This window comes from Durio zibethinus, chromosome 16 (assembly GCF_047325235.1).
Source record: "Durio zibethinus cultivar Kanyao isolate XHJ-2024 chromosome 16, ASM4732523v1, whole genome shotgun sequence".
Taxonomy (NCBI): domain Eukaryota; kingdom Viridiplantae; phylum Streptophyta; class Magnoliopsida; order Malvales; family Malvaceae; genus Durio; species Durio zibethinus.
Genome location: NC_143177.1, coordinates 3,025,866 through 3,034,366, shown reverse-complemented (window position 1 = coordinate 3,034,366; position 8,501 = coordinate 3,025,866). Strand labels below are relative to the sequence as shown.

Below are 8,501 nucleotides of genomic sequence, written 5' to 3'. Positions count from 1 at the left end.
TTTTCTCAGTGCGATAAACGAGTTTTGATTAGGAGTGTCCCAACAAAATGAACCAGTTTATTAAAACAAAATTAGTGACGGCCAGTTAGATGCTTTGCATATTCCTGCTGTTTATCACACCATTTTGAAAGAAATTAAAGAATCTTTGAAGTAATTAAGCAAATTATAAAAAAAGGTTAAAAGTTGGGTTAATGGTGATACGTCAGATTTCATTTTCTAACTATGGTGGTGTGCGTCAGGACTTTGGCTTTAGCATTATGGTCTTAATTGCTGGTACAAGTACTTTTCATTAGCAGTCTTTTAATTATATCAGTTGGCTTTTCATGCATTGTTTGATCTTGACTCCACTTTGAGAGCAGAAAATTAAAAATGTGATCAATTAAAATGTTAGAATCAGAGATATTTATGTTTTTCAATTTTTTTTTACAAACCATTTTTTATTTAAAAAAATTAGAAAATTACCCATTTTAGAATAAAAAATTTTACTTATTGAAGAGATGATTCCAAATAAACAGATACAAAAGCTATAATATATTATATTTTTTCAAAACTTTTCCTTCTAAAGATGAAAAAAAAACACATAATGATTTTCCTAATTCTAGTATTAATTGTATAACTTATTATATACCATTTTAACGTGAGCGAAAGTTTATTTAAAAATTAAATATATATTTAAAAAATATTTATTTTAAAACACAATGTAATTTAACAAAAATAAACAATCCAAGCAATCAACTTGGGTAATATACTTTAAAAATAAAATATTTAACAAAATTAATCATTATTTGCCTAATTAAATAAAATAATAAAAAATTGTTACATTTACTGATGGTGGAATTTTTATTACTAGGATACTACATACCCTTAAATCTTACTTATGACATGTGATCGTCTTTTAATTTTGGTTTATAAAATTAAAAAATTAGGATAAAAATAAACTTCAAAATAATAGAGTAGAAACTAAAAATAGAAATCCAGAGAAATATTTCCTAAAAAAAAATGAAATAGAGTCAATAAAAATGTAGAAAAGAAACGTACAATTTAACTATTCCACAATACCGTTGGTGATTTATTTAAGGCATAAACCCATTAGAAAATTGATACCTAATAATTGTTATTTACAAAAAAGACCACCTAAATTCAGTGAAAATTTGGAGTCCAAAGAAGCAACAAAAACACGAACCTAAAGGGTAGTTAAGGAAACCTAAAATAAGAAAGTCCTATTTAGCATGAATCTTTGACAGTGAGAAGCCAACCAAACAAAACTTCCCTCACTATATAACCCAGCTCAGCTCACCGTCCCAAGCAAACTAGTTGCTTCAACGTCTCTTTTCCCCCACCGTTTCCACCACCTTAAACCATGTCATCAGGGGCATCACCACCCCAACCGCCGCCACAACGAACACCAACACCAACAATCACCCGTACCAAAACACCCACCGTTAAACTTTTAGGTAAGTACCAATTGGGTCGCCTGTTGGGCCGTGGAAGCTTTGCAAAAGTTCACGAGGCAACCTCACTCGAGGACAGCAACGGAGTTGTGGCGATTAAGATTATAGACAAGACAAAAACACTTGACGCTGCCATGGAATCGAGTATAACCCGGGAAGTTTCAGCTATGCGCCGTCTACAACATCATCCAAACATCCTTAAAATCCACGAAGTCATGGCAACAAAGACTAAGATCTACCTCGTCATGGAACTAGCCTCAGGTGGTGAACTTTTCGCCAAAGTGTTACGCCGTGGCCGCTTAGCTGAACCAGCCGCACGTAGGTACTTTTCACAACTCGTTTCTGCCCTCCATTGCTGCCACCAAAACGGTGTCGCCCACCGTGATTTGAAGCCACAAAACCTTTTATTAGACCACAATGGTAACCTCAAAGTTTCAGACTTTGGTCTCTCAGCTCTACCCGAACAGCTAAACAACGGACTTCTACATACAGCTTGCGGAACACCGGCTTATACGGCTCCTGAGGTGGTTCGGAGGAAAGGGTATGACGGTTCCAAGGCGGATGCTTGGTCTTGTGGGGTCATTTTGTTTGTTTTGCTGGCTGGTTATTTACCCTTTGATGATAGTAACTTGGTGGCTATGTACAAAAAGATTCATCGTAGGGATTTTCACTTTCCATCTTGGATTTCAAAGCAACCAAAAGCTATAATATGGCAGCTTTTAGACCCGAATCCCGATACGAGAATGAGCATAGCAAAGGTAATGGAAACTTCATGGTTTAAGAGAAGTTTAATGACATTTACGTCATCAAACAACCAACAAGAAAGTTTGTTACGTGACAGGAAGTTAAAACATGATATGGTTTGCAATGGAGTTAATGCCTTTGATATAATATCTTTATCTTCAGGACTGGATTTGTCAGGGCTTTTTGAAGGAGGGAATCATAGTAGGAGGAAGGAAAAGAGGTACAGTACTTCGATGATGTCATTGGATGGGGTGGTGGACAGGGTTGGGGAGGTTGGGAACAGATTGGGGTATAGAGTGGAGAGAGGGAAAAGAGGGGTTGTCGGGTTGGGGAAAGGGAGGGTGGTGTTGCTGGTGGAGGTGGTGGAGATTGCAGAGTAGTTTGTTTTGATGGAGGTGAAGGTGGTGGCAGGTGGGGTGGAGTTTGAGGAAGGGCAGTGGGTGGATTTGGAATCTGGCCTTGGAGACACTTTTGTTTCTTGGGATAACGATGCTGTAAGGTGATGGTTTTGTTTGAAATGTACATGGAACTTTTTCTCCCTTTTTTTGGCGTATTCTTTAGTGTTGTTGGAGTTTCTTTTGGTCTGAATTTATCAATGTAAATGATGAAAATTATAATGATATTAGTTGTTAGCAGCTGGATAAAAGTTTTTTTATTTGTTAATTTCTTGGCAATTTTCATATATTCCCAGAATTTGATGTAGAATTGACTGTTGTGGAGCCTGAGTTTCCAAAATTCAAATCAATTCCAGCAGCAGGAAAATGCTGAAATAGAAAATTTGAAAAAAAAGAGATGTTGATTACAAATATTGTTCACAAACAGGAGAAATTCGATGCTATACAAGAATAAAATAAAGCTATGAGAGTTTTGAAAGCTAGATGCTGTTCATCTGAGTGCAGAATTGTTCTTAATCCCAGTATACAATTGTGTTTCAGTTCATACATCTAGGGCAACAAAGACCAGGGACAGATCAGATTGGTGAAGTTACAGCCCATGGACAAAACAAATAAACCAGTTGTTCACGTAAGAAAAAGTACATGCTTTTGTTGTTCCTGGAAAGTTAAATGCAGCTATGGATGCTACTGTACAAAGTACTGAGCACTGAGCAAGCAAGCATCACAAATGTTTGACTAAAAATATTAAGCCATGTTCTAAGGTGCTGCATATCAAACGCCAAGATGGAACAATTTCAGGTTGAAATTTGCATGTCCTCTGCAAATCAATGAACAAATTTGTTTGACCCAAAAGTTTTGTTTATCAGGTCACCTCTAGGCTTCACTGATCCTACAACTGCACTCAAACCCAAAAAGTCAGTAGTAAAGAGAAAGTCTAAGCAAGGCATCGTAATCATCATCTTCATCCATTCCAACCACTGAAGAGAGGTAGTCCCTCCATGATTGCAAACCACTCTGAGTATCCTTCTTCCTTGTTACTTGCAGCCTGCTAACAGCCCGCTTTGGAACTTCACATTTCGTAAGAACAGATCTGAGTGATTTGAATGTAATGTACTATCATCAGGTTGAATGCAAGTACTCACCATTTCCTTAGTATAGGGAAGGAATCGTAGAGGGTCTAGAGAAAGAATCCTGCTTTCTTTTAGTTTCGTTCTGAGCTGGCTTGGAGTTTAAGTTCTACCCTACAGTTTTTACAGTTCACGGTTTTCCTTTCATGCTTCTGTTATTGTTATGCAAGCAAAGTCGTTCATGGTTTAAGAAAACAATAAATATAATGAGAGCCTCACAAAAGCAAAAGGAATAAAAATCCAAGAATTAGGACCCTCAAAACTCACGAAACTATGATTAGGGGCTGTAGTTCTTGGGGGTTTGCCGCGTGGGTTGGGTCCCTCGTTTCTTCTCTTGCAACAACCATTAAACAGATAACAGGGGATAACGGAGGGAGAATGAAGCTAGTGAGATAGGAGGGTGGGGACAATGATAGCTTTGCCTAGCACACCTTTTTTACAATTATTCCATCTTCTTATTTAACTGTTATTTGGGTTGTTGAGGAGCTGCTCGTATTAGCTTTTATTTTATTTTAAGTTTATGGTTTTTTTTTTTTTAATTCTACTCATGTGTCATAGAATTAGGATGAAAATTAAAAATATAAAAAAGAGTGTGTATGTTTTAAAAATTAAATAAGTATAGAATAATAATAAAACTAACAAATTATGTATATATTTTTGAAAATTTGATGGTAAAAAAATGATAGTAATAATATCTTTATTATATATGAAAAAATAAAATAATTTTTTGAAAATGTTGCCAAATATTAGAGAAGATTCGAAATTACATCTAAATATTGAAGAATTAAATTTTATAAAAAATTGATGTTAAAAAGAAATTATAAGTATAAAATATTAAAAAATATATAAAAAGGAAAAATAGAAAAACTAAAATAAAAATGGTAAGAAAAAGCTTAAGGCTTATAAATGTTTACATGGTCTTTTGCATCGTTATTATTATTATTATTGTTGTTGTTGTTGTTGTTGTTATCATTAACATATGCTTGATCTTAGTTGTTTAGTGACTTTATATACATATTATGTTGCTAATTGATATGTTTATAATATCTTTGATTATTCATGTATTTTCATTGTTATTTACATTTTAAAAATTTCGTAAAAAATAATATTAACAAACAAAGCTTCAAAAAAAAAAATTGAAAGAAGATTTTGAAAGTTTTATCTAAATGTTGGAGGGAATTAAAAATCGAGTTTTAAAAATTTTAATTCTATCTAGATGTTGAAGTATTATTAAATAATAAAAATAAAAATAATAAAAGTTAAATTAATTTAATGAAAATATATAAAAATATAAAAATTCATTTTTATTCGAGAAATTATGAAAAATGAGCTTATTTCGAAAATTTACCTAAATGTCGGAGATTTTTAAAGATGTTAGTAAATTTATGAAACCTTAGGTAAAATCCTAAAATAAAACCCTAAAACGAAATCTTAAATCCTATGTGAAACCCAAAACCCTATGTGAAATCCTAAACCAAATCTCAAAGCCTTAGTTAAAACTTTAAGTAAAATCTTGAAACCCTAAATCCATTTAAAACCCAAAACCATTTTAAAATTTAAAAGTTTATGTGAAAGCCTTTTATGAAGTAATCTATTCTTAAATACTGTCTAGATGATGGGGTATTTAGATAATTGTATTTTATTAAGATAAAAATAATAAAATTAAATAAAAAATAAAAAATAAAAAAAAGATTTTAAATATAAATAGTCATACTTAAACTTTGCTTAAATGTTGAAAAGTCTTAATAGTATATTTATATTTAAGGACTTGTTTCGAAATTGGATTTCATTATCTTGCATGACGTCCATTCACACATGTTTGTTTTCTAAATTATTATTTGCATTCATTTTACATGCTCTTATTTTTAAATTGTTATTATTGTCCCTTGTTTAATTGTAACATCATCATTTTCCTGCATAAATATTTGTTTATGAAAAATGTTATCCAAAAATAGATTTAAAAATAAAATTAAAATAACATTCCAAAAAAAATAATTTTTGGTACTTTGCTTACATGTTAGAGAGTAATAAATAATTATTTTATGCAAAAAATGTTACTTTGTTTTTAGAGAAATGTGGTGAATCTTAGACATAAAGGATTATTTTGTTTGAAATGTAAGGTGGTGGTTTGGTTTGAAATGTACAAGAAACTTTTTCTCCCTTTTTTCGTTGTATTCTTTAGTGTTGTTGGAGTTTTTTTGGGTCTGAATTTATCAATGTAAATGATGAAAATTATAATGATATTAGTTGTTAGCAATTGGATAGCAGTTTTTTTCTTTGTTAATTTGTTGGCAATTTTCATATATTCCCAGAATTTGATGTAGAATTGACTATTGTGGAGATTGAGTTTCTAAAATTCAAATCAATTCTAGCAGCAGAAAAGTGCTGAAATAGAAAATTTGACAAAAAGGAGATGTTGATTACAAATATTGTTCACAAACAAGAAAAATTTGATGCTATACAAGAATAAAATAAAGCTATGAGATTTTTGAAAGCTAGATGTTGTTCATCTGAGTGCAAAATTGGTCTTGATCTCTGTATACAATTGTTTTTCAGTTCATAGATCTAGGGTAATAAAGACTAGGGAGAGATCAGATTGGTGAAGTTATAGCCCATGGAAAAAACAAATAAACCAGTTGTTCTTGTAAGAAAATGAACATGCTTTTGTTATTCCTGGAAAGTTAGATGCAGCTATGGATGCTACAATACAAATTACTGAGCACTGAGCAAGCATGCATCATAAATATTGACTAAAAATATTAAGCTATGTGCTAAAGTGCTAAATATCAAACATCAAGATGGAACAATTTCAGGTTGAAATTATCTTGTCCACTGCTAATCAATGAACAAATTTGTTTGACCCAAAATGTTTTGTTTATCAGGTCACCTTTAGACTTCACTGATCCGACAAATGCACTTAAACCCAAAAAGTCAATAGTAAAGAGAAAGTCTAAGCAAGGCATTGTCATCATCATCTTCATTCATTCCAACCACTGAAGAGAGGTAGGCCATTCATGATTACAAAACACTATGAGAATCATTTTTCCTTGTTACTTGTAGCCTGCTAGCAGTCGGCTTTGAAACTTCACATTTCATAAGAACAGATCTGAGTGATTTGAATGTAATGTACTATCATTAAGTTGAATGCAGGCACTCACCATTTCCTTAGTATAGGGGAAGGACTCGTAGAGGGTCTAGAGAAGGAATCCTTTTTTCTTTTGGTTTCGTTCTTAGCTGTCATGAAGTTTAAGTTCTCTCTTTTAGTTTTTAAAGTTCATGGTTTTCCATTCATGCTTCTGGTATTGTTATGCAAGTAAAGTAGTTCATGATTTAAAAAAATAATAAATATAATGAGAACTTCACAAACGCAAAAGGAATAACAATCCAATAATTAAAACCCCCGTAACTTACGAAATTATGATTAGGGGCTGTAGTTCTTTTGGGTTTGTCGCGTGGGTTGGGTCGCACCTTTCTTCTCATGTAACAACCATTAAATAGATAACATCGGATAACAGAGGGATAATGAAGCTAGCGAGATAGGAGGTGGGGACAGTGATAGCTTTGCTTAGAACACCTTTTTTAGTATTATTTCCATCTTATTTAATTGATTTTTGGGTTGTTAAGGAGCTACCCATATTAGTTTTTATTTTATTTTAAATTTTAGGTATTTTTTTAAAATTCTACTCATGTGTCATAGAATTGGGACAAAAATTAAAAATACAAAAAAAAAGAGTGTGTATGTTTTAAAAAAATAAATAAGTATAAAATAATAATAAAACTAATAAATTATGTATATATTTTTGAAAATTTGATGGTTAAAAAATGATAGTAATAATATCTTTATTATATATGAAAAAATTAAATAATTTTTGAAAATGCTGCCTAAATATTGTAGGAGATTCGAAATCAAATTTAAAAAAATTTAATTTCATCTAAATATTGAAGAATTAAATTTTATAAAAAAATTGATGTTAAAAAGAAATTATAACTATAAAATATTAAAAAATATATAAAAAGGAAAAATAGAAAAACTAAAATAAAAATGGTAAGAAAAAGCTTAGGGCTTATAAATGTTTACATGGGCTTATACATTGTTATTATTATTATTGTTGTTGTTATTGATGTTATTATTATTATTATTATATGATTACTTTAGCCTATGCTTGATCTTAGTTGTTTAGCGATTTTATACACAAATTATGTTGCTAATTTATATGTTTATATTATCTTTGATTATTCAAGCATTTTCATTGTTATTTATATTTTAAAAATTTTCTAAAAAATATTATTAACAAACAAAGCTTAAAAAAAGATTTTAAAATTTTTTTTAAAACCTTGCCTAGATGTTAGAAAGAATTAAAAATCAAGATTTAAAAAGTTTATTTCTACCTAAATGTTGGGGAACAATTAAACAATAAAAATAATAAATAATAAAAGGTAAATTAATAATAATAATAATTTTTAATAAAAATATAAAAATATAAAAATTTATTTTTGTTAGAGAAATTATGAAAAACAAGCTTACTCTGAAAATTTGCCTATATGGTAAAGATTTTTAGCGATTCGTAAATTCGTAAAACCCTAAGTAAAATCTTAAAACGAAACCCTAAAATAAAACCCTAAAGTAAAACCCTAAAACGAAGCCTTAAATTCTAGATGAAACCTGAAACCCTAGGTAAAACTTAAACCTTAAACGAAACCTCAAAACCTTAGTTGAAACTTTAAATAAAACCTTGAAACCCTAAATCCTCTCAAAACCCAAAAACCATCCCAAAATTTAAGAA

At 30.7% G+C, this 8,501-nt stretch overlaps 1 pseudogene across 1 annotated transcript; it reads left to right on the top strand.

Annotated features, from left to right (window-relative positions):
- The first annotated feature begins 1,032 nt into the window (after positions 1-1,032).
- Positions 1,033-2,826, top strand: LOC111291699 (CBL-interacting serine/threonine-protein kinase 7 pseudogene; annotated as a pseudogene). The gene has a single exon (XR_016328477.1). The product of XR_016328477.1 is annotated as a CBL-interacting serine/threonine-protein kinase 7 pseudogene (transcript).
- The last annotated feature ends 5,675 nt before the right edge of the window (positions 2,827-8,501 follow it).